This window comes from Schistocerca serialis, chromosome 8, assembly GCF_023864345.2.
Source record: "Schistocerca serialis cubense isolate TAMUIC-IGC-003099 chromosome 8, iqSchSeri2.2, whole genome shotgun sequence".
Classification (NCBI taxonomy): Eukaryota; Metazoa; Arthropoda; class Insecta; order Orthoptera; family Acrididae; genus Schistocerca; species Schistocerca serialis.
Window position 1 is genome coordinate 257706484 of NC_064645.1, and position 24279 is coordinate 257730762.

General features: G+C 41.5%; 1 protein-coding gene and 1 non-coding gene across 3 annotated transcripts in view; one reads left to right on the forward strand and one right to left on the reverse strand.

Annotated features, from left to right (window-relative positions):
- The first annotated feature begins 10282 nt into the window (after positions 1-10282).
- The window catches only part of LOC126416060 (ATP-binding cassette sub-family G member 1-like), an 884121-nt gene continuing 870124 nt past the window's right edge, over positions 10283-24279 (forward strand). For both annotated transcript variants that reach the window (XM_050083536.1, XM_050083535.1), the window contains exon 1: positions 10283-10443. The gene's annotated coding sequence lies outside the window, so the exon portion shown is untranslated. The remainder of the gene's footprint in view (positions 10444-24279) is intronic.
- Trnat-ugu (transfer RNA threonine (anticodon UGU)) lies at positions 23682-23756 on the reverse strand. The gene has a single exon. It is a non-coding gene; the product is annotated as a tRNA-Thr (tRNA).

Here is a 24279-nt window from a genome sequence, read left to right on the forward strand (position 1 = left end):
TCCCGGGCCTCCACGGGAAGTATTATTATTATATTAAGTAACAGCGTCTTTCGCCCGAAACCACCGATAACATTGTTGGACAGAGACCTGTAGTGTTACACTGAGGCCGGCCGCGGTGGTCTAGCGGTTCCAGGCGCGCAGTCCGGAACCGCGGGACTGCTACGGTCGCAGGTTCGAATCCTGCCTCGGGCATGGATGTGTGTGATGTCCTTAGGTTTGTTAGGTTTAAGTAGTCCTAAGTTCTAGGGGACTGGTGACCACAGATGTTAAGTCCCATAGTGCTCAGAGCCATTTGAACCATTTGTTACACTGAGGTACTTCTGTGAATGTAGTGCGGTTAGTGCGTTATAGCAGTCACTTAGCAGCGTTGAAAGCAACAGTAGGTGTGGGGACTGTGCTACGTGGTTGTAGGAGAGTCTGAAATGAGGTTTTTTTTTTGTAGTGGCCATATTGAAGAGAGCCTCGACAGTGAAAGTAACTACATTCAATTTACTACAATGTACCGTCGAAGTGTAACCACAGGAGCAGTACGTACTTCTGATACAAAATTTATAGATTTTAGGAGAATTTTTGCTTGTTATTTAGGACTTTTGCTTTGTTTTAGACGTTAAGAGTTCTTGGAAGGCCGGCCGGTGTGGCTGTGCGGTTCTAGGCGCTTCAGTCTGGAACCGCGTGATCGCTACGGTCGCAAGTTCGAATCCTGCCTCGGGCATGGATGTGTGTGATGTCCTTCGGTTAGTTAGGTTTAAGTAGTTCTAAGTTCTAGGGGACTGATGACCACAGATGTTACGTCCCATAGTGCTCAGAGCCATTTGAACCATTCTGAAGTTCTTGGAAGTTTCGAGATGTGTCTAGGACAAATGCGAATTTGTTTTCAACTTATGGCTGGATGAAAACTGTATGTTCCAGTGGATCCAAAGTGAAACCACCTCCTTAAAACAACTGATTGTTTACTTTTTGCCAATTTCTTCTCATATTCGTTTCTCAGTATAGTGACGAAGAATAAATTTGTGAAAAGTTTTACATTTATATATTTTTTGCATACTGTTGTGACTCAAAGGGTTTAGCCCGGCGATTGATCTGCATCAGAGTAAACTGCGACACTTAACAACGCAGCGAGGGTAAACAAGATTTCCTTCTTACACTGCAACCTACTGCAGCTAAATACACGGAATGTTCTTCAGCTTGCCTTAGGCGTTTTAGAAATGCGTCTTACTTTACGTGTACTGTTAAATGATAACTCAAAGTCAAATAATATCTGAACATATTCCTGTGAAAACTTCACACATTTTATTTGTAAATAAGTAGTTCTCTCGTTATCACTGTAGTCGACGGAAATTCAATATCAAGTTACAGTAGAATGAACATCTCCACATATCAAGACCTTTCTTTTGAGCGTTTTGTGATGTGGCTGGTCTATATAGGTATACACGTTCTGTCCTACGTTTACTGCAAAATTACTTTCAGTTACAGATAGATTTTCACTTAGGAGACAGAATACCACGATAAACATATCCATGTTAAAAATTTAGATTCGTAAATGTTCCATAGATTCGGCGTTGGTAGATGGTATCTTTGTTTCGTTTTCTCGATGGCGATGCAGATCTGCTCAGAACATTTGCACGCAAACAGATTTTCAATTGATACTGGGGAGTGAGGTAAGAGCACAGCTTCATCTAGCGACTGAAAAGAATATTTTGGTTAATCATCCAGCAGTTCTCATGACGATTATGTGAGTCGTCATATGGAAGGGCTGAGTGGATAGTATGAATGGGTTAAATGGAAAGTTCAGATTTTTTGGCACTATATTCCCTTCGAAGAAGCTAATCGGACACATAGTTTACGAATTTGTGAATGTCAGATATACTGGATGCAAATTTTTTACTCGCATAAATGGAAGCTCATTAAAAGATAAACCTGCTGCGAGATGAGCTCTGACCTACAAGCACATACTACACATCATTGTGTTGATATCTGCGCCACCTATTCCCAAACTTAGTCTGAACATGTTATGTATTACGAACAGCATCCTTAATTTTGGAATGAGGATTTTTTTTTTGTTGAGATTGACACAAAATGGTATTTTATGCTTCTGCCTATTTTAAGCGTAGGTCATGAGGGATTGAACGGATGAGAGAACATTCATCTCCTCTCTTGTAAGAAGCGTTACCGACTTTCAAACTTCTGTAAGAACATACGTCTCACGCAGAAGTGACAGACGCCATCCGGAAACAAAATGGCCCTGAGCACTATGGGACTTAACTCCTGAGGTCATCAGTCCCCTAGAACTTAGAACTGCTTAAATCTAACTAACCTAAGGACATCACACAAATCCATGCCCGAGGTAGGATTCGAACCTGCGACCGTAGTGGTCGCGCGGTTCCAGACTGTAGCGCCTAGAACCGCTCGGCCACTCCGGCCGGCCATCCGGAAACCACTTATCCTTTTATCATTGACGAGAAACCGTAGTTTTGATTTCTCTGTACTAATTGAGACCTGCCATAGGACAATGCTGTCCTTCCACATCAGCATTCGTGAAAGAATAATCGTCGTCTACTGAAGACAAGGAATCAGCGTACTAAGCATTTAATACTCTACTTTTAATTTTTAGTTTTTGTCTTGTTTTCACACAGTGTGATTGCCACTACGGAGAAGCAAGTCGACATTTAGAATCTTAGACACAACATTTTACTTTACATAAGATATCGAAAAACGTTGATTTCCTTTTGGCAACATCATATTAATGCCTGGTTCCATGAAAATATGTCCAGTTTCGACATAAGACGATAATTGAGAAGTCTGCTTTCTGCTGATTGTGTTGGTGGGAGTGAATGGAGTGGCGGCCTGTTTTTTGCTTAGTATGCGGAAGGTCTCGTGGTCGGTGTTCATCAGCGGCAAAAATTTTCACTCACACCAAAAGACCTCCTTCACCTCTGGCAATACCAAGCGAAGAGCGCCGAGGCCGATGTTATGCGGAATTATCGTCAGACATGACGTCATCCCACTACCAAGCTGGATGACATCGGATTAGATTACAGCATGGCAGAAGTGGATGACGCGTCCATTTAAAATTGTTTACCTTGCTTACTCTAGAAATGCAGCTTTTGGCAATTGCTGAAAAATTATACATAAAATATCATTACGTGTTCACATATGATGGCTTCCAGAAATTCGAATGGTGAAATACAGTTATCTGTTGCACGTGTTTCTTTTCTTACCATCCATTTGTTTCCAATTTAAGAAACACATCTGTGAATGAAAACAAAAATTTCGCCATAATGTTTACGATTCTCATTGTTATAAAAATTTAATGAGCGTTAGTTTTCGCGGCTAGAAAAAGAGATGAGGAGAGTGTAGAAATGCAAGAACCACAAAAAAAAAAGACAGTACTTGAGCCGTCGTTTGCTGACCAATGGTATTTCAGCTTGTGAGACTTCCTTATCTGTAAGCACTACTCGGTTATCTGAGTTTTCATTTCAGATATTCGTATGTGTTAACATTAGGCCCCAATAAGTTATCGTAAGGTTACCATAAATTATTTTAATAACATAAGGACCTTGCACGCCTGTGAACTCTCACAGTCGATTGTCAATATTTTTACTTTTGGGTACTAAACAAGAAATTGGCTTAGGTATACAGCTCTTATTCAAAAAATTACAAAATAGTTTCTCCATTACGTGCGCACATGAGATATGCTATTAATAAAATTAATAACTGCTGCACCCTGAACCTTGGTGGTTTATTTTATTCTGGGTACTGTTAGAACTCTTTGTTTCGAGATCGATTCACGACGCCCGGTAGCTCGTTACATAAGGGGGTGAAGTTTCCGTTTGAGGACATTGCTGTACAGTATAAGCAAAACAGCGCGACTCCGATGCGGTTTATAAGCACCGACATGTGGGCAACGGGTTAGTGTGCCCTCCCAACGGAAACGTTTTGATTGCCCCTTACAGTATATTAATAAAGTACACTACTGGCCATTAAAATTGCTACACCAAGAAGAAATGCAGATCATAAACGGGTATTCAATGGACAAATATATTATATTGGAAATGACATGTGATTACATTTTCATGCAATTTGGGTGCGTAGATCCTGAGAAGTCAGTACCCAGAACAACCACCTCTGGCCGTAATAACGGCCATGACACGCCTGGGCATTGAGTCAAACAGAACTAAGGGTGGTGTGTACAGGTACAGCTGCCCATGCAGCTTCAACACGATACCACAGTTCATCAAGAGTAGTGACTGGCGTATTGTGACGAGCCAGTTGCTCGGTCACCATTGACCAGACGTTTTTCAATTGGTGAGAGATCTAGAGAATGTGCTAGCCGGGGCAGCAGTCGAACATTTTCTCTATCCAGAAAGACCCGTACCAGACCTGCAACATGAGGTCGAGAATTATCCTGCTGAAATGTAGGGTTTCGCAGGTATCGAATGAAGGGTACAGCCACTGGTCGTAACACATCTGAAATGTAACGTCCACTGTTCAAAGTGCCGTCAATACGAACTAGAGGTGACCGAGACGTGTAACCAATGACACCCCATACCATCACGCTGGGAGATACGACAGTATGGCGATGACGAACACACGCTTCCAATGTGCGTTCACCGCGATGTCGCCAAACACGGATGCGACAATCATCATGCTGTAAACAGAACCTTGATTCATCCGAAAATATGACGTTTTGCCATTCGTGCACCCAGGTTCGTCGTTGAGTACACCATCGAGGGCGCTCCTGTGTGTGATGCAGCGTCAAGGGTAACAGCAGCCATGGTCTCCGAGCTGATAGTCCATGCTGCTGCAAACGTCGTCGAACCGTTCGTGAAGATGGTTGTTGTCTTGCAAACGTCCCCATCTGTTGACTCAGGGATCGAGAAGTGGCTGCACGATCCCTTACAGCCATGCGGATAAGATGCCTGTCATCTCGACTGCTAGTGATATGCGGCCGTTGGGATCCAGCACGGCGTTCCGTATTACCCTCCTGAACCCACCGATTCCATATTCTGCTAACAGTCATTGGATCTCGACCAACGCGAGCAGCAATGTCGTCATACGATAAACCGCAATCGCGATAGGCTACAATCCGACCTTTATCAAGGTCGGAAACGTGATGGTACGTATTTCTCCTCCTTACACGAGGCATCACAACAACATTTCACCAAGTAACGACGGTCAACTGCTGTTTGTGTATGGATACTGTCCTCATGTCAGCACGCTTTAGGTGTCGCCACCGGCGCAATCCTTGTGTGAATGCTCTGAAAAGCTAATCATTTGCATATCACAGCATCATCTTCTTGTGAGTTAAATTTCGCGTCTGTATCACGTCATCTTCCTGGTGTATCAATTTTAATGGCCAGTAGTGTATCTATTGTGTGTACTGTCATTAGTGATGACACAGCTAGCTTACTCGTATAGTTATTAAATTTACATTAATATTTTAGTTGCAACATCAACCACAAGTGTTACAACCAGTGGAAACGACAATTATTATGAAAAATTATTATGAAATCTGCACTGACGAGGAAACCACCACCGATTCACCACGCCATACAGTTGTCGCCATTCTAGTTCCTGACGGATCCGGTGGCCAGAAACCAACAGACGGCCGATCCGAACATCACGATACACTATGGCTGCTATAGATTCGTAACAAAGGATGTAGAACAGGATCCCTTTTGTCGATCCTGTCAACGAATAAATGTTGTTGAGTGGATCCAGTAAACGTGCCGGTTGTAGCACTCACCAACCATGCGTCGACTCGATCTCGTATGAGCAAGGTTACTTTAAGTCTAGCTACTGTCGACAATTTGTTGTCCGTGTTCTACTCCACGTAAATCCATGTTGCGTAAGTAACTTTACCATTCTAGTGCTTAAGAAATGTCTGAATAATGTTCCCAAATTGCAGTTTCAATTCTGATTGCAATCTTCATTCACTGAAACTATGGTAAAAGGTATGGAGAACTTAATGTATCATTCGTAAATAGCTTAGAACACTGTGGGAAAGGAAATGGAAAGCAGTTTGAAAACCCGTATTCGATGTCCACTTCATGTCGCAGAAAAAAGCTTGTGAGTTGTTTCTACTGGCTGTGTTGCTCGTAGATAACTGTTTTCACCTCAGTTTTCGTTCCTTCTAAGACACACTAGGTAGACACGAGATTAAAAGTACGTTGTTAGCATTTTGTTTCATAACCTTTTATTCCCCAGAGCAGACACTAAGTTTTGCGGTTCAGCATAACGAATAGTCGAGGGGTCTCGCTAATTCATCGACTGTACTACCACAGCTGCAGCTGCCCCAACCTCAAATTCGTTTTGTGAATTAGACAAGGAATCGTCCTCAACCGACAATATTGTCACACACGTTCTATTCCTCGCATTCGATATATTAAACAACTCCAGAATTTCTGACGACCAGCCATCGATCGCTCTTATGTGTCAATTGCTCACACACCTACGATCTGCACACAAATCGCGCGTGACGGCGATGGGCTGTTACGATTCGTCGCTCGTGTGTGGTGCCTCTATTGGGTGGGACTTCAACTCCCCCGACCGAAGCTAGAGTGATATTAAAGCGCCGACTACACATTACATTTCCTAAGTATCCATCTTTTTGATTTGCAGCTCCTTATATTGGCCGTGTTTGTTGTTAAAATTTTTGGATGTGAGGTCCGCAATTTATGCAAAACACCGTTTTTCTCAGTACCCAAACATGTTTCGGCACCACTGTGCCATCATCAGTGGGTTTTCGTTATTATTTATTCTGCAATGTGAACATTTTTGTTAAATGATTATAAAATTATGTGCATTTTTAGTTCAAACAACAGATCGTTCCTTTTTGTAAATACCTTTACATTTGGTGTGCATGAATTTTCTGAATCACTTTTGTGTTAATTACTACAGGTAGCTTGTCATCTGCAACCAAACGATGTTGATGAGAAAGTCTTTTGCTGGGAGTTAACCTATCTTCTAGAATGTAATTTAGTTTTTCGCGATGGTGTAGTGAAAAGCGTTTTACTCCGTTATTTGTGGAAAATACTTGTTATAGTTACTTATGCATCACATCTCAGCATGATGGGGAAAATCGAAGTGCTTGCCACACGAAAACGTAAGTAAATACGAAAATAGGCGCGAAAACATCGCAAAAACCTAAATTACATTCTAGAAGATGGGTTAACTCCCAGCAAAAAACTTTCTCATCAACATCTTTTGGTTGTAGATGACAAGCTACCTGTAGTAATTAACACAAAGCCCGCATCTCGTGGTCGTGCGGTAGCGTTCTCGCTTCCCACGCCCGGGTTCCCTGGTTCGATTCCCGGCGGGGTCAGGGATTTTCTCTGCCTCGTGATGGCTGGGTGTTGTGTGATGTCCTTAGGTTAGTTAGGTTTAAGTAGTTCTAAGTTCTAGGGGACTGATGACCATAGATGTTAAGTCCCATAGTGCTCAGAGCCATTTGAACCATTTTTGAATTAACACAAAAGTGATCCAGAAAATTCATGCACACCAAATGTATTTACAAAAATAAACGATCTGTCGTTTGAACTAAAAATCCACATAATTTAATAATCATTTAACAAAAATGTTCACATTGCAGAACAAATAAAAACGAAAACCCACTGATGATGGTTCAGTGGTGCCGAAACTTGATTGGGTACTGAGAAAAACGGTGTTTTGCTTAACTGGCGGACCTCACATCCAAACATTTCCTAAGATTGATTGTCCTGAGGAAAGGGTAACGTATCAGTATACCAACAACTACAGTTAGTAGATAGATGGTGGTGGACGAAACAGCGGCCCTGAGAACTAGGCCGCTTATTGTCGCCCAAGAGGTGTCACCTGTTATTTCGAAGCTGTTGCGACTCGGTTAAGACGTGTGAAGTAAATATCTCAGTGTTATGTACCCTCCGTGAACGTACGTATGTTGTCTTTTAACAGGATGGGGTGACCTGTCACACTTCACGCGATACAGTCTCACGAATTCTTGAAAGATTCATAGAGGAAAGGACTGTCAACGAAGGATTGTGGCCGCAGCGTACTTCGTTACTAACCACTTGTGATTTTTATCTGTGGAGCAGTGTAAAGGGGAAAGTGTTCGCAAATCACTGAATAACGCTAGAAAACTTGAAGACAATATTCGTAGTGAAATTTTTGGGAATTGATGCGGCAGAATAGCCCAGAATGTATGTTGACCTGTATTGAAGCACAAGGAGGTCATTTTGAGGAGGCAGTGTTGTTGTTGTGGTCTTCCGTCCAGAGACTGGTTTGATGCAGCTCTCTCCTGTGCAAGCTTCTTCATCTCCCAGTACCTACTGCAACCTACATCCTTCTGAATCTGCTTAGTGTATTCATCTCTTGGTCTCCCTCTACGATTTTTACCCTCCACGCTGCCCTCCAATACTAAATTGGTGATCCCTCGATGTCTCAGAACATGTCCTACCAACCGATCCCTTCTTCTAGTCAAGGTGGGCCACAAGCTCCTCTTCTCCCCAATTCTATTCAATACCTCCTCATTAGTTATGTGATCTACCCCTCTAATCTTCAGCACTCTTCTGTAGCACCAAATTTTGACAGCTTCTATTCTCTTCTTGTCTAAACTATTTATCGTCCATGTTTCACTTCCATACATGCTACACTCAATACAAATACTTTCAGAAACAACTTCCTGACATTTAAATCTATACTCGATGTTAACAAATTTTTCATCTTCAGAAACGCTTTCATTGCCATGGCCAATCTACATTTTATATCATCTCCATTTCGACCATCATCAGTTATTTTGCTCCCAAATAGCAAAACTCCTTTACTACTTTAAGTGTCTCATTTCCTAATCTAATTCCCTCAGCATCACCCGACTTAATTCGACTACATTCCATTATCCTCGTTTTGCTTTTCTTGATGGTCATCTTATACCCTCCTTTCAAGACACTGTCCATTCCGTTCAACTGCTCTTCCAAGTCCTTTGCTGTCACTGACAGAATTACAATGTCATCGGTGAACCTCAAAGTTTTTATTTCTTCTCCATGGATTTTAATACGTACACCGAACTTTTCTTTTGTTTGCTTTACTGCTTGTTCAATATACAGATTGAATAACATCGGGGAGAGGCTATAGCCCTGTCTCACTCCCTTCCAAATCACTGCTTCCTTTTCATGTCCCTCGACTCTTATAACTGCCACCTGGTTTCTGTACAAATTGTAAATAGCCTTTCGCTCCCTGTATTTAACCCCTGCCACCTGCAGAATTTGAAAGAGAGTATTCCAATCAACATTGTCAAAAGCTTTCTCTTAGTCAACAAATGCTAGAAACGTAGGTTTGCCTTTCCTTAATCTCTCTTCCAAGATAAGTCGTAGGGTCACTATTGCCTTACGTGTTCCAACATTTCTACGGAATCCAAACTGATCTTCTCCGAGGTCGGATTCTATCAGTTTTTTCATTCGTCTGTAAAGAATTCGAGTTAGTATTTTACATCTGTGACTTCTTAAACTGATAGTTCGGTAATTTTCACATCTGTCAACACCTGCTTTCTTTGGGATTGGAATTATTATATTTTTCTTGAAGTCTGAGGGTATTTCGCCTGTCTCATACATCTTGCTCACCAGATGGTAGAGTTTTGTCAGGACTGGCTCTCCCAAGGCGGTCAGTAGTTCTAATGGAATGTTGTCTACTCCGGGGGCCTTGTTTCGACTCAGGTCTTTCAGTGCTCTGTCAAACTCTTCAGGCAGTATCAAATCTCCCATTTCATCTTCATTTACATCCTCTTCCATTTCCATAATATTGTCTTCGAGTACATCGCCCTTGTAATGTAATGTAAAAGACACGAACAATTCAGAAAATATAAACCTTTGCATTAGCTTATTTGTTATGTCCTTATTATGTATTTAGTACATGATTACCTGCTTGTTGTTGTATGCTAGTGGCGGGCAACAATTCGTGCGTAATTGGGGACAAGTGTGTATTCGGGGCCAGTTTAACGTGCGCCTTCCTGTATTAGCATATGAAGCGCCACGTTTGCTCTCTCTCACGTAACTGGAATGCAGCATCCACGTGCTATAACGCGCAGGTTCTTCCGAGGACGGCCTCGACAAAAGGAAGACCCTCGGGCAGGCTGACCCCGCCGCCGTCCCTTCCCAAGGTCGCTTCCTCCCCCCGCAGATGCCCTTTAAGTGGAGCTCTGAATGCGTGGACCGAGTGCTCCCCTTTAACGGCGCGGGTTGCAGGGCGCATGTGCGGCTTTGGCGGCCATCTGTGCGCACGCTCTGACGCATTCGAATAGACTAGACAGGCAGTTTGGTTGCTGCAGCTGGGGAGGCGTCGTGTGTTGTGCCGTGTTGTGTTGCTACGCGTGTGAAAGTACTGTACGTGCTACCGTAGTTGATAAGCGGGCAGAATCAGCTGCTTCGTGACGGAGCAGTGGCTGTGAACTTCGCACCGACTGGACTGGTAGTGGTGAGTAAACGCATTGTCTGACTCAGAGAGCTACTCACTACTCACGTGCTTTTATCGCTGGCGCAACATTATAGTAGACACGTTCGCTTCCGGTGAAACTGAGTTCGACGATAGAGTAGTTTTGTAGTGAAGAGTATACATAATGCTCAGGATGTGTTAGGTAACTATTGAACTTTGTATATAATTAATATTTAGCCGCTTACCCAGGACAAACAGTTGCTGGAACAATATGTAGTCGTTTACTACCACTCCGGTTTAAAATCGGCATTTGAACACTGAAGATTGGATGTGTCTACGAGAGAAGTAATGAATGTGAAATAAAGAAATCTTAGTAGTTGCGACATACTCATCTGGAGCATAGCCTGAGGTCACAGTTACGTTGAAAGGTGACAGCTTTGTTGTGACTTGACGAAGCTAATGAATGTTAGTAGATCCAGTATTTCCACGTCAAATATGTATAAACAGTGGTCCACGATTTCGTTCGGTCAACAGCAGTATGTTACATTGCCAGCCGCCTAAAAATATTAAAACAACTGTTGTCATTACAAAGGACTGAATTTTATAGTAATGTGAGCAGTCTCGCATCTACATTTACTGCAGCTGGTAACTACAAAACCACACGATATCATCAAAAGAAAAGTAAATAGTATTTAGAGACTGCAGTGAGCTATTCGATTTTTTCACAGTAAATTGATCGCATTTATCTTAGTTAATAATTTTTATTCGATTTTCTTGATCACAAAGCTTTTTGAATAAAATTACCAGTACCGGCTATGCAATAGCTATCTTCAGAATCTATAATAGAAAGGGAAAAAAAGTTAGTAGCCCCTACATTATGTTACGACTTATCTAAATTGAAGCTACCTTAAAATAATCAATAATGAGAGCGACGGGCAATGAGTACACACCTCAGAGTCAATATCAGTTAAATTAAATAAATCAAATTACTATCAAATCCACCTTCATCAACAGTATTTCACCATCAAATCCGTTATAAACAAAAATCTATTGTAACCCACATAAGAGATTAAGAACAGATGACAGTAGGTATAACAAAACCTCGATATATCTCACATTCTGCTGCAGTGCAACAAGTCGTGGGATTTGAATATAAGACAAGTCAAAACTACCATGCTAGCTTTCCTGCCTCTGGATCACAGGATCCCGGGTTCGATTCACGGCTGGGGTGGGAATTTTCTCTGCCTGGAAACTGGGTGTTTGTGTTGTGCTTATCATTTCATCATGATGATCATCATCATCATCATTCGTGACAGTGGCTAAATTGGACTGAGTAAATAAATTGGACTGTGGGAAACGTTGGGACTTTGTATGAGCGCTAATGACCACGCCGTTGAGCGCCCAACAAATCGAAACATCATCAAAACTTCCATGCATGCTTCAACCAGCTGTATATAGGATGCAAAGTGATCCTAGAGGTCGTTCATGCATGCATGACGTTCAGTTAAAAGGAAGTTCATTTTTTAAAAAACTTTGCGGTCAAGACAATCAAACAGAAACTATGTACATCATAATCATCCTCCAGATTGCCATTGTATGCCAAATTCTGTTCAATATCTTAATTTATACCGCCCACAAACTTCTACACACTATAACCGAAGGGTGTCCTTGACCTCACCTGCATTAATTTTACAATTACAGTGGAGTTAGTGTTTAACATACCGAAGCGCCATATTTTGATAAATTATTTTACGGGTACATCGACGTTTAAGGGCTATAGGCTGTAGTTGGCAAATAAAAAAGTCCCCAAGAATAATTTAAACTCAATATAAAAAGTCTGGAATAATCGACAGTGGACGAATAGACATTAAGTTGTTAAGGAACATGGATTCGTATAATAATTTTTAGTAAGTAACCGTATTACTAAATAAGCGAGCCTTTCCACCACGCTTTATGAAGTAAACAAAGATTTTTGAAATTTTACTGGAGTAGTTTTGTAATATTTAAACGCCATTCTCCAAAAATATTTAATGAATTTATTTTTAATGGCGGTTGGCGAACTATGTCACAGAGGTAGCTGACACTAACGTTCTAGTTTAAGAAAGTAGTGATTCACAAGACCTTCATTAAAATACTGTATGTACAGAATAATTACCGCATAATGGATCGAGAGTAGCGTTAGAGTACAGGTCCTGAGGTAAGTTACTGTTTGAAGACTACTTCCTTGCGTCGTGTAAAAGTACTGTAAGTACTCAGCATCAACTGTGCTAAATCAGCATGATTTAGTATAGGAATTGTCGCTTTTCGTCCAAGAATCTTGATACTCGAAATGCTTACGATAGATGATTATACGAGCGCTAAAAAGTAATGCCTCTGAAAGTTTTTTATGTGATGACTCATAAAAGCTTTAACAAAGCAAACATTATTAACATTCTAAGTCTTTATTCTTAATGTCTACATATTTGCAGCCCTCTACTGCTGGAGGGCTCCGAATTATTGGTTCTAATATAGCGGTGTGACACTTAAGTAAGTTGGTGCGTGAAACTGTAGTCGAGTTTCTTATTGGAAGACATCGCCCCCACATTCAGCACCGTCTCTTTCAGCATGACAATGCCACAGCACCACACGAACTCTGGAATATCTGTAACAGTCCTACACCTTGGGTTCACTGTAGTCGATCATCCTCCATACAGTCCCGATTTGGCCCTACTTATTTTTCATCTGTTTCCAAGACTTAAAGAACACCTTTGAGGACTTCACTTTGATAGTGATGAAGCGGTACAAACAGAGATTATGTGACTCACTCAGCGGTCTCTCCAACATTTTACAGTAACCATATCAACAAACTTTTCCCTCGTTGGGAGAAATGTCTTCGTCGCCAAAGTGATAATTTTGAGGCATTTGTAGACATGAAGAATAAAGATGTAGAATGTTAATAACGTTCGTTTTATTTAAAAATCTTTAAGAGCTTTCACATTAAAAATTCGAATCCATTACATTTCAGCAAGTCTTCACATATCCATTACAAGGCATAAGGCTTAGGCCAGTGTTCTGCAAAGTGAGTACATCCCACACCAGTGCGATGCGAACATTTACGTATTATTGTAAGAAAGGGATTTCGACTTTAAACATGAACGAATTTTTAGGTTTTTAAAGAAATTAAATGTAATTTAATTCTATCGACTTTAACTAAGAAGGTGCTTGTTAATTTTTAATTACTTCATACATACTGATAACTATAACATTTTCATAGAAATTAAATGTAATTCATTTACTAAATATTGTTATACTTATAAAAACCGAGCGAGGTGGCGCAGTGGTTAGCACACTGGACTCGCATTCGGGAGGACGACGGTTCAATCCCGTCTCCGGCCATCCTGATTTAGGTTTTCCGTGATTTCCCTAAATCGTTTCAGGCGAATGCCGAGATGGTTCCCTTGAAAGGGCACGGCCGATTTCCTTCCCAATCCTTCCCTAACCCGAGCTTGCGCTGCGTCTCTAATGACCTCGTTGTCGACGGGACGTTAAACACTAACCACCACCACCACCACTTATAAAAAATCAAATAGTTGTTATACTTAACTGACGGTGGCCGTGCGGTTCTGGGCGCTGCAGTCCGGAGCCTCGGGACCACTACGGTCGCAGGTTCGAATCCTGCCTCGGGCATGGATGTGTGTGATGTCCTTAGGTTAATTAGGTTTAAAGTTCTAAGTTCTACGGGACTGATGTCCTAAGATGTTAAGTCCCACAGTGCTCAGAGCCATTTGAACCATTTTTTATACTTAACTCATCTTTCAGTTAACTATTCTCGAGTGTACCACTGCAATGACAGAGGGTATTGCCACTCGAATGGCAACGGCATCACATGGATATTTCCACCCCGTGCGCGTCCTCGGCCGTGGAGGCGAGTTCGTTATGTTTAATGATTCAAAAATAATCGTGGAAAAAATGAACTGTTTTGTACAATCGTAACACTCAGTATTATGTAGGCTGTTTTTGATGTGGCGATTTTGAAAAAAAATGTATTTTAGTTGCAAAATTATGAAAATGTTATGTTTTCCTTTTTTTCTCGTAGTCAGTTATGACAGATAGCCTGTCATGAATATCTGGTGTTGTGCGTGCGGCATCAGCAAAGCTGTCAAGAGGCACACACACATTTGACCGAAACAACCTCTCAGTTTCATGAAGGTTGTACGTTCATCTCGCCCTTGGATTTGCGTAACGCTCTGAAGCATTTATTGGAACAAAACTTTCCAGTCGTTTGTAGTTATGTACTTAAGTGACAGTTGCTACATCCTTAGATTCCTCCAACTTTCTTGTACAGTAATTAACAATGTTACAGCTAAATTATATTTCTAGGTTTTTAACATCGTTTTTACAGCGTTACAACTTACACTGGACGTTTCTACAATTGATACAAAGTCAGAAACTGAAGTAATTCAAGAAACCCCCTACCAATATGTAACTGGAAACACATAGTTACGTGTAATATTTTGTTATCTACTGGAAAACTCAGTTGGAAGCATGCCTCAACGAATACATTTTATTGTCGTGATGCAGGATGGCTTCAGAGTCCAAAAGTGTTTCAAGCAACGTAAAGACAGTAGCTTGTTTCTATACAATGTAAAATACCAGCCGAGCTTATGATACGTATGCACGATCACACATGCTAAACATGTAATAATTAGATAATAAAGAAATAATAAATAAGCTAATGTGGTTGTTGTATCTGTTCGTGGCGGCAACACTTCGTGCGTAATTGGTGAGCTACTCGGGCCCAGTTCTTCGCGCGCAACCCTGTATTTTTGTGATGCAAGATGGCAATATAGTACGTCTGTACTCTTGTCTGAGGAGTGCTCGACCCAAATCCTGCTCCGGTTCTGTGGCCAGTAACGTATCTTATTTCTCTATATTATTTCCGCTATGCTTAGCAATCGCAAACAAAAAGTTGAAAAGTCTTCCATCGATTGTCAGTAGGGAAATCCCTTGCCGAAGGTCAGTGTCACAGGCAGAGGCTATGAACTTCGCAGATTCATGATGAGGAAACAATCCGTATTATAAGTTCCCTGCCATTTTGGTTATGATCCGTAAATGTCGGAAAAAATCTCTAAATTCGTCCCGTTGCCATTTACAGGTTTTCAGTTAAAACTGACTGCGAGGAACAAACGGAAACATATGTTTACAATTTTGTAATTGTCTTTTAAAGGATTTTTTCAAAATCATCACATCACACATAGCCTATGTAATGCACAAAATTGTTTAGTTTCTCCATAATAATTTCTGAATCCATACATATTATAAAAAAGTATGTATATGTTCCAAATGTCCACCTATACCACTGGACAGATTTGAACCAAACTACATATAACCCTTACCGTCAGGCAACAATCGTTGTGGGGGTGAGAACCGCCTACCAATCATAGTTCACGAGATATGACGTCATACACAATGAGGCGTGTGAAAAACTGCCGTATCATGAATGACGTTTAAGTTAGTTTCTTCTGTGCTACACACTCTACTTGCAATAAATTTCGTAGGCGGTATCCATATAAGCCGATAAATGCACCTGCAAAATTATATCATGGTCCCACACACAGTTCAGGAAATATGACGTCATGAACATTGAGATACGTGAAAAAGTGCCGTATTGTGCTGGACGTTTACATTAATTCTTTGCTAATCCTCTACTCTTAACGTGTTTCGTAGACAGTGTCCACAATGCCTCTGTATATCATTGTGTGAGACATAGAGCAAAAGAAATTACGTCATAAACACTGAGATGTGTGAAAAACTGCCACATTATTCATGCTGTTTACTACTAACTCTAGTTGGAACATACTTCGCAGTGTCTGCATATGAAGCTGAACGTTAACTACACAAATATTTCAATGTACGACACATAATATGACGTTCTAAGCACTGAGAAACATGAAAACATGCTGCACCATGCATACAGTTTTAATGCGTTTACTCTTTACTACTGGGACACTCATATAGTCAAATCAGCTGAAGGAAATCCATGACATTTGTGAGCATTTTCCACAGCTTTCAACTGCGAAGCGCAAATGGCTGTTGGCGAAAACAGCAGTAGTCTATAAATGTATGAAGAGGTGTGGCCACAGACCGTTTACAAATTCGTGTTGCAGACACGCGAAACAGCTGCGTCCAGCATGTAGAAACTGTTTGGGATCTAGAAATGTTGTTTATAGTCAATCTCTGAGCTAAAAACACTTTACAGAGAATTTGCATTTTGCATACCATGTTTCTTACTTTGGTTACTGTAGCTACACATTCGTACGAGGGTAAGTCAATTATTATCCGCAATTTAGTTATTTTTTTGTTTAATTTGGTATTACTGTCGTTTTACGTTGATGACGCATGCTTTATTTGTTGTTATATCTATGCAATTTTCAAGCTGCTAGGTTAATTTCGTTATCGCTGCCGTGCTGTTAATCATGGCTACTCCGCTGTCTATTTGCACCAAATGAGAGCAACGTTCAGTGATTCGTTTTTCGTGGCCGGAAGGCGTATCAGGGGCCGAAATTCAAGGAGATTTTCGGTGCAGTACGGGAACAGTGTTTTGCCACAACGGAGTGTCTACGAATAGATTGAAAAATTCCGAAATGGTCGCACAACTGTTACACACGACGAAGGAGCCGGACGACCGTAAAAAAAAAAAAAAAAAATTTGGATCGTTATGGTAACGAAGGGGACAACTTCTTAGATAGGATCATAAGTGGTAACGAAACATGGATCCATCATTATGAGCCGGTGAGTAAACGGCAGAGTATGGAATGGAAACATCCAAATACGACGTGCAAAAAAAAGTTCAAGACCCAACCGCCCGCAGGAAAACGGAAAACTGAAGCTTACGGTTTTCTGGGACGCACAAGATCCAGTACTGGAACATTATGGGAGAAGGGGCACAACAATAAACAGTGTACGTTACAGTGAGAGCCTACTGACAGGCTAAAGCCGGCAATTCGAAGCAAACGCCGTGGATTTCTGTCGAAAGGTGTTGTGTTGTTGCACGATAATGCCCGTCCGCATACTGCTGCCCACAATGCTGAAACGCTCCAGAAACTCAGTCAAATTTAAAGTACTGGATCATCCTCCATATTGACCCGATCTTGGCCCTTCTGACTATCACTTTTTTGGTCCACTCAAACAGGCATTAAGGGGCCGTCGATTTGCTTCAGACGAAGCAGTTAAAGAAGTGGTGCATTCCTGGCTCGCAGCTCAACCTAGAACCTTCTTTTAAGATGGCACCAGGAAGCTTGTACAATGATGGAGCAAGTGCGTTGAAACGCAAGAAGACTGTCGAAAGATGATGATTACAGTAAAATTTTATAACTGCTTTGTGGATAATAATTGACTTACCCTAGTACATTAAGCATATTTATTTGTAAGACTGTTTTGAACCCTGCTCTGTGGCCCTGGGCTAGAAGTGTTGATATTTTAAAAAATATCGCGTATCCAATTCATCGTTATTTAATCAAATTTGCCGGCGACAACATATCGAAACGTATCGATATATCGACAGAAAAAATATCGAGGTTCTGGAGCATAGAAACATCGGCTGCACAGTGTATATATACTGCCGTTTTTAGGCTATGTATTTAAGTATTGACTTATTGTAAGATATTCTGAACATCAACAAGCTAGTAGCCTGCCTACTCCACTTAGAGCAAGAATTGCAAGAAAAACAAAGTACTTGGCGATAACCACTTTCCTAACAATAGCAACTGCATGTAAGTGTCACAATAAGATGTGCCCGATGGGTCCGTTGTTCTCTTTCGTCACATATCGGATTTGTCGGGAACACTTCATGTCGACTTCCCTTTTCTTAATTTCTGGCAACGACAGTGACCTAGCAATTGCGGTGTCAAAATTGCAGTTTCTGCTGGTAGCGCCGACTACGTCAGCATTTCCCTGACACTACTTCACCCACCTTAAAGACCAGTCTCGTCATTTAGATTTTTGTTCATCATTTTCAGCAACTGTTTTTGAAGAATACCAATGCGAAGAAGTAGCACACTAGTTGCGTTAAATTATAATTTTCTTCATGCAACTGGTGTGCTATTTCTTCACATCGGAAATATTGTTATTCCATTCACAACGCCACCGCCCAGTGCAATCGGACTTCTTCCTTTGTGCCACATATTCTTGATTCACACCGTCAAAGAGAAAGGTTTGACGTGATGAAAGGTAAAAAGTAGTAAGACTCCTTCATACAATGAAAGAAAAATTAAGTTCTACTACAATTTCAAAGGAATAACTTCAAATATTTACCGAATACTGTGAAAAAAATACAATATAAATTAAAAATATCGGCACTTGATACTGTCGTCTTCATATCGATATTTCGGGTGAGAAAATATTGCCCATAGATATCAATATTCTTTGGTGAGATTATCGATGAATCTATATTTTAACAACAGCTCTACTGTGGACGCGCACATGTGGAAACAGCCGTGTGACACTACTTGTACTTGATTGGCAATATCCACTCCGCACTACACAGCGTCTGTTAGACTAGCTTAAGTAAAAATGTCTGTTTGATCAGTTTTGCCGGCCGGGGTGGCCGAGCGGTTCTAGGCGCTACAGTCTGGAATCGCGCGATCGCTACGGTCACAGGTTCGAATCCTGCCTCGGACATGGATGTCCTTAGGTTAGGTTGAAGTAGTTCTAAGTTCTAGGGGACTGATGGCCTCAGAAGTTAACTACCATAGTGCTCAGAGGCATTTGAACCAACTGTACCAGTATTTCCTGTTACTGTGTTATTAAACTATTTTTTCTCAGATATATATAAGTTTATTGTAAGGAATGATCCGTTCTGAAGGGCAAACCTTCTAGCCCGAAAAACAGAAGCAGAAAGTAATTCAAAGGCGATATAGTGACATTCATTTTGCCATCATTTTTTTTAATTACGTTTGTCAACAAAACATTCCTCGCTTTTTAAGTGGAGATGTTACTGATTTCCGTCGATTGTTGGAACAAAATAAAAAAAAGTGAAGTTCATGACTACATCAGCATGTGTTTCGCAAAATACCGGAAGTTAGCTATAAGGTAGCCAAACTTATCGTAAAAGCGAAAAAAACACAAAAAATAGCAGAAACATTATTAATGCTCGCGTGTAAGAAAATAGTAAAAATAGCTCTTGGTTCAGAAGCTGCTACTGAAATTTCGGAAGCTCCCGTCTCTGTTGAAACGTTCAGCTGCCGGATTAGTGACATGTCCGGTGACACTGAAGACTTTTGAAGGAGAAAATAAAGAGAAGTCGTAAGTTCTCACTTGAGGACGACGAGTTCACTGATAGTAGTGGTCACGCAGAACTTCTTTCCTACGTAAGGTATCTTGATGGGAATGTAACTGCAAGTAATTTCATTTTCTTTTCCAAAGAAGTATTCGAACGAGCAACCAGTGCAGAAATACTTCATGCAACTAATGAATATTTGGTCTGTACTGAATTAACGTGGGAGGATTGCGTTAGTGTATGTACAGACGGAAGTCGTTTCTAGGACAGGGCAAGTGAAAGGATTCGTGGGTAAAGTACACAGAGTAAATCCTGCCTTATGAACCGACCATTGTCTCATTCATCGCGAAGCCACTCTTGCAGAGTCTTTGCCATGTCCTCCGAAAATCGTGGTGAAAAGCCGCGAACTTAATAAAATCGCGGCTCCTAAATATGCGGCTTTTCAACGTTCCGTGTCGCACTACACCTCTGCTACAAACAAGTGCAATACATTTTCAATCACATTATTTGTGCGAATTGGGCTTCTCGCCTCTGACTGAAATTAAAATATCGAAGTGAGAGGGACTCGGCATTCTTAGATATTGTCTTGCAGTGTGAAATATGAAGCCGGCCTGAGTGGCCGAGCGGTTCTAGGCACTTCAGTCTGGAACCGCGCGACTGCTACGGTCCCAGGTTCGAATCCTGCCTCGGGCATGGATGTGTGTGATGTCCTTAGGTTAGTTAGGTTTAAGTAGTTCTAAGTTCTCTGGGACATGACCTCAGCTGTTAAGTCCCATAGTGCTCAGAGCCATTTGAACCACTTGAATTTGAGCCATTTGATATATGAATGTAATATCAAAATTTTGGTGGTTAACTTCGTCTTAGTGGGAATCAAGCAGCCGACAGCGTGTAAAAAGTCTGTTATGGTTTCATGTCCGATCGCAAGGCTATGATTGTCCGGAAAACTCAGATGGCGTCTTTTTAAACAGAATCGTTCAACGAATATCTTTCGTATCTTGCAACTTTACGCAACGTGAGCTCCTGCCATTCAGAAACAAGTGTCATCTTCCATCTCAAAATTTAAAATGTTGATGATCGCATTGTACTGTGATCTCTCCAACTAAACGCATCTCAACAAAATTAGCTGAGGATTTGGTAGTTGTAGCAGTACCACAATGTCAGAGTGAGCGTGAGAGCGTGAGAGAACTCAACAACGGGTTACATTCTAGTATCCGCGAAAGTAGAACAGCTATCGCTCCCTGAGCATCCAGCAAAAAATAGATCATTGAACTAGGCACAATCACAGTGCATTATATCCACGTATAATCTAAATAAACAAATCTCACAATTTCGGAACTACTTTTTTCGTAAAAATTGCTGGTTTTTAACACATGACTCGTTTATTTTGGCATCTTTTAAAAACATTGCACGGAGGCCGATATAGAATCATTTTTTTGTGTTTCTTCAGTGGTCTTGAAATCCAACATGTGCGGGAAAAGCAGTGAAGTGTCTTACACTGCCGCGTCATAGCACATTTATCCACATTATTAACTATTTCTGTGAACAGTTTCTTCCTTACATTCGATTATCGCTCCCTTTGTCATCCTGACTCTCTTATAATGTAATTTTACTGACCGTGGACATAACTTAAAATAATACTTTCAAACACATCCAGTGGGTAATCTTACAACTGTTTTCCTAATCGTCAATATTTTTTTAATTTGTTAATGACTTTTGGACATAGTCCATGTAGCCTACCTCAAAATGATTTTTTTTAACATTTAGCCTAAATGTGTAACAGACTGGAACCTCGAAATCCGCACCGGATTGCCGAGCGGTCTAGGCGCTGCAGTCCTGTGCTGTGCGTCTGGTCCCGGCGGAGGTTCCAGTCCTCCCTCGGGCATGGGTGTGTGTGTGTGTGTTTGTACTTAGGATAAATTAGGTTAAGTAGTGTGTAAGCTTAGGGACTGATGACCTTAGCAGTTAAGTCCCATAAGATTTCTCACACATTTGAATAGTTTTGAACCTTCAAAAGGAAACATGCGACGAAAGTGCGTTTATATCAACATATCAGTTTAAGCTGAAATTGAGTCTGTGATCTAAGACAAAGAAAATACCATCATTAATATAAAAGGTTTGTTCACATCACAAATAATTTTCCTATGTTATTATTTGCGCTTTCGCTACAAAATCTCACAGGAGTTTACACACTTTTTTTGTCTTATCTGGTTAAGTGTTCAAATGTTCGTTCATAGTGAATTGCCGAGAAGATAGCATCATGTTGAAGTGGTAGAGGTGTTGCCGCAATCTCCCGTGATTGAACTGGAGGCGTGCCATTGTCACTACAATTTTGGTAGGAAGGGCGTTTGGGAGATTGGGTACCACTGCGGCATTGTGTCTCCCTTTAATTTTGTAAGACTAGTGTAGGTTTTCGTTCCATCGTGCCTTTATTCAAGTCTCTGTGGTATGTAAGAGACTGTCAGGAAATTAAAAAGAAACCTGTTATCTTTTATCTCCCTCAATGATTTGTTACGCGAAAGACCCAAGTTGCACTGCGCTTCAGAGTTCATATTAAATTGTTGATACCAGGTGACGGTTCAGAGATCGAAGGAAGATATGTTCATACTATTTCCAATAGGAGCAAGCCATGTAAAGCCCTGCTGTGTTCTAAGCAGATTCGGTTGAGAAAAGCTTTACTTGGCTCAAATGGCTCTGAACACTATGGGACTTAACTGCTGTGGTCATCAGTCCCCTAGAACTTAGAACTACTTAAACCTAACTAACCTAAGGACAGCACACAACACCCAGTCATCACGAGGCAGAGAAAATCCCTGACCCCGCCGGGAATCGAACCCGGGAACCCGGGCGTGGGAAGCGAGAACGCTACCGCACGACCACGAGCTACAAGCTTTACTTGATTTACTGTATTATAAACATTGGAAACGTGAGAAGTGAGGGATGGGAGCCGCCTGAAAAAATTACATTATGGATTATATTTAGCGCCACAAGGCAGATCTATTGCGGCTGACACTTTATGCTGTTGGGATGTACTGTGACTTATTTTCCTTACTATAGGTTCTCTGGAGCTGGTCAGAAGTTCTCGCGAATTAGTGCTTCTAATTATACATGAAAATCCCAATCTGTGGATCTTCAACAGAACTAGTGTATATAACTTAATATCACTTAAATTTATGTCTAATACTATGGTTAGGTAAATGTCTTGCAAATGTACTTATATAACACTCCCATTTCTGTATTATTCATAATTGGTAGAAACTTGGAATTTATGTGAATACAGATTCTAGTAAAATCTACAAAGGACTTAATAGCATCAGTCCACTTTTCAGTATGATGCGTCCCTCTAGCCTCGATGCAAGTATCGATTCGGTTAGGAAGCCTTTGCATCCTCTCCTCAGGCAAGCTGGCCCAACAAATTTTGTTACCTGGTCCTCGACATCGCGAACATTGGCACTGGTAAGGATTTTACGTCATATACATGTTCCCTTGGGGCAGGTCCTGTGAACCCAGCTGGACACGAAAGTACCTCAACGTGCACACAGTTCATAGACAATGGCATGTATGGAAGTGCATTGCCTAGTTGAAAACCGGCACAACAATACTGTCGCATGTGAGGTAACACATGAAGTCGCAGGCTGTCAGTAACATATCGTTCAGTCATCGGAGTTCGCTCAATCACTAGCAGCCGTCACCTGTAGTCATACCCTGTGGATTCCCACACCATAAAACCGGGAGCAATATAACTGTGCCCCTCCAGAACAATGGAACTGTTCCCCAGGTCGCCGTCAAATTCACCAACGATTCGTCACTGAGCACAATGTGATCCAAACACACTCGTCTGGGTTGTGGAGTTAACGGTAGCCTGGCATCGGACGGTAATTCTCTAGGCAAGCTGCTGCTACTCTGCGACTCACGGTGCGGGATGACACAGAATATTGAAGGGAGTCCATTACTACTTAGAATTATGTATTAATACGTTCAGCTGCTGCTAGGCGTTGATATGTCAACGGGGACAGGTGAAAATATTTGCCCCGACCGGGACTCGAACCCGGGATCTCCTGCTTACATGGCAGACGCTCTATCCATCTGAGCCACCGAGGGCACAGAGGATAGTGCGACTGCAGAGAATATCTCGCGCATGCTTCCCGCGAGACCCACATTCTCACCTTGTATGTCCACACACTATATTCGTAGTGTCCCTACTCAACACACTCATTACTGGTGGAAGACATTCTTACCAAGTCCCGTAAGAGTTCGGGTAATATGTGTGCATCGACACAGAAGAGGAAGGTCATGGCCGGTATTGCCAGAATTATATACTTATATGGATATGGTGTCTGTTCTTTCGGATATGTCGCGTGATAGTTCATGCCGTCGCACTATCCTCTGTGGCCTCGGTGGATCAAATGGATAGAGCGTCTGCCATGTAAGCAGGAGATCCCGGGTTCGAGTCGGGGCACACATTTTCACCAGTCCCCGTTGATTTATCAACGCCTGTCAGCAGCTGAAGGTCTTAATATATAATTCAAATTTCGTCTAGAAGGCAGCAGGTCAGCAATGGTGTCTGCTCTTTCGGACGTGTCCGAAAGAACCGACACCATATCCACATATCCATTACTTCTGCT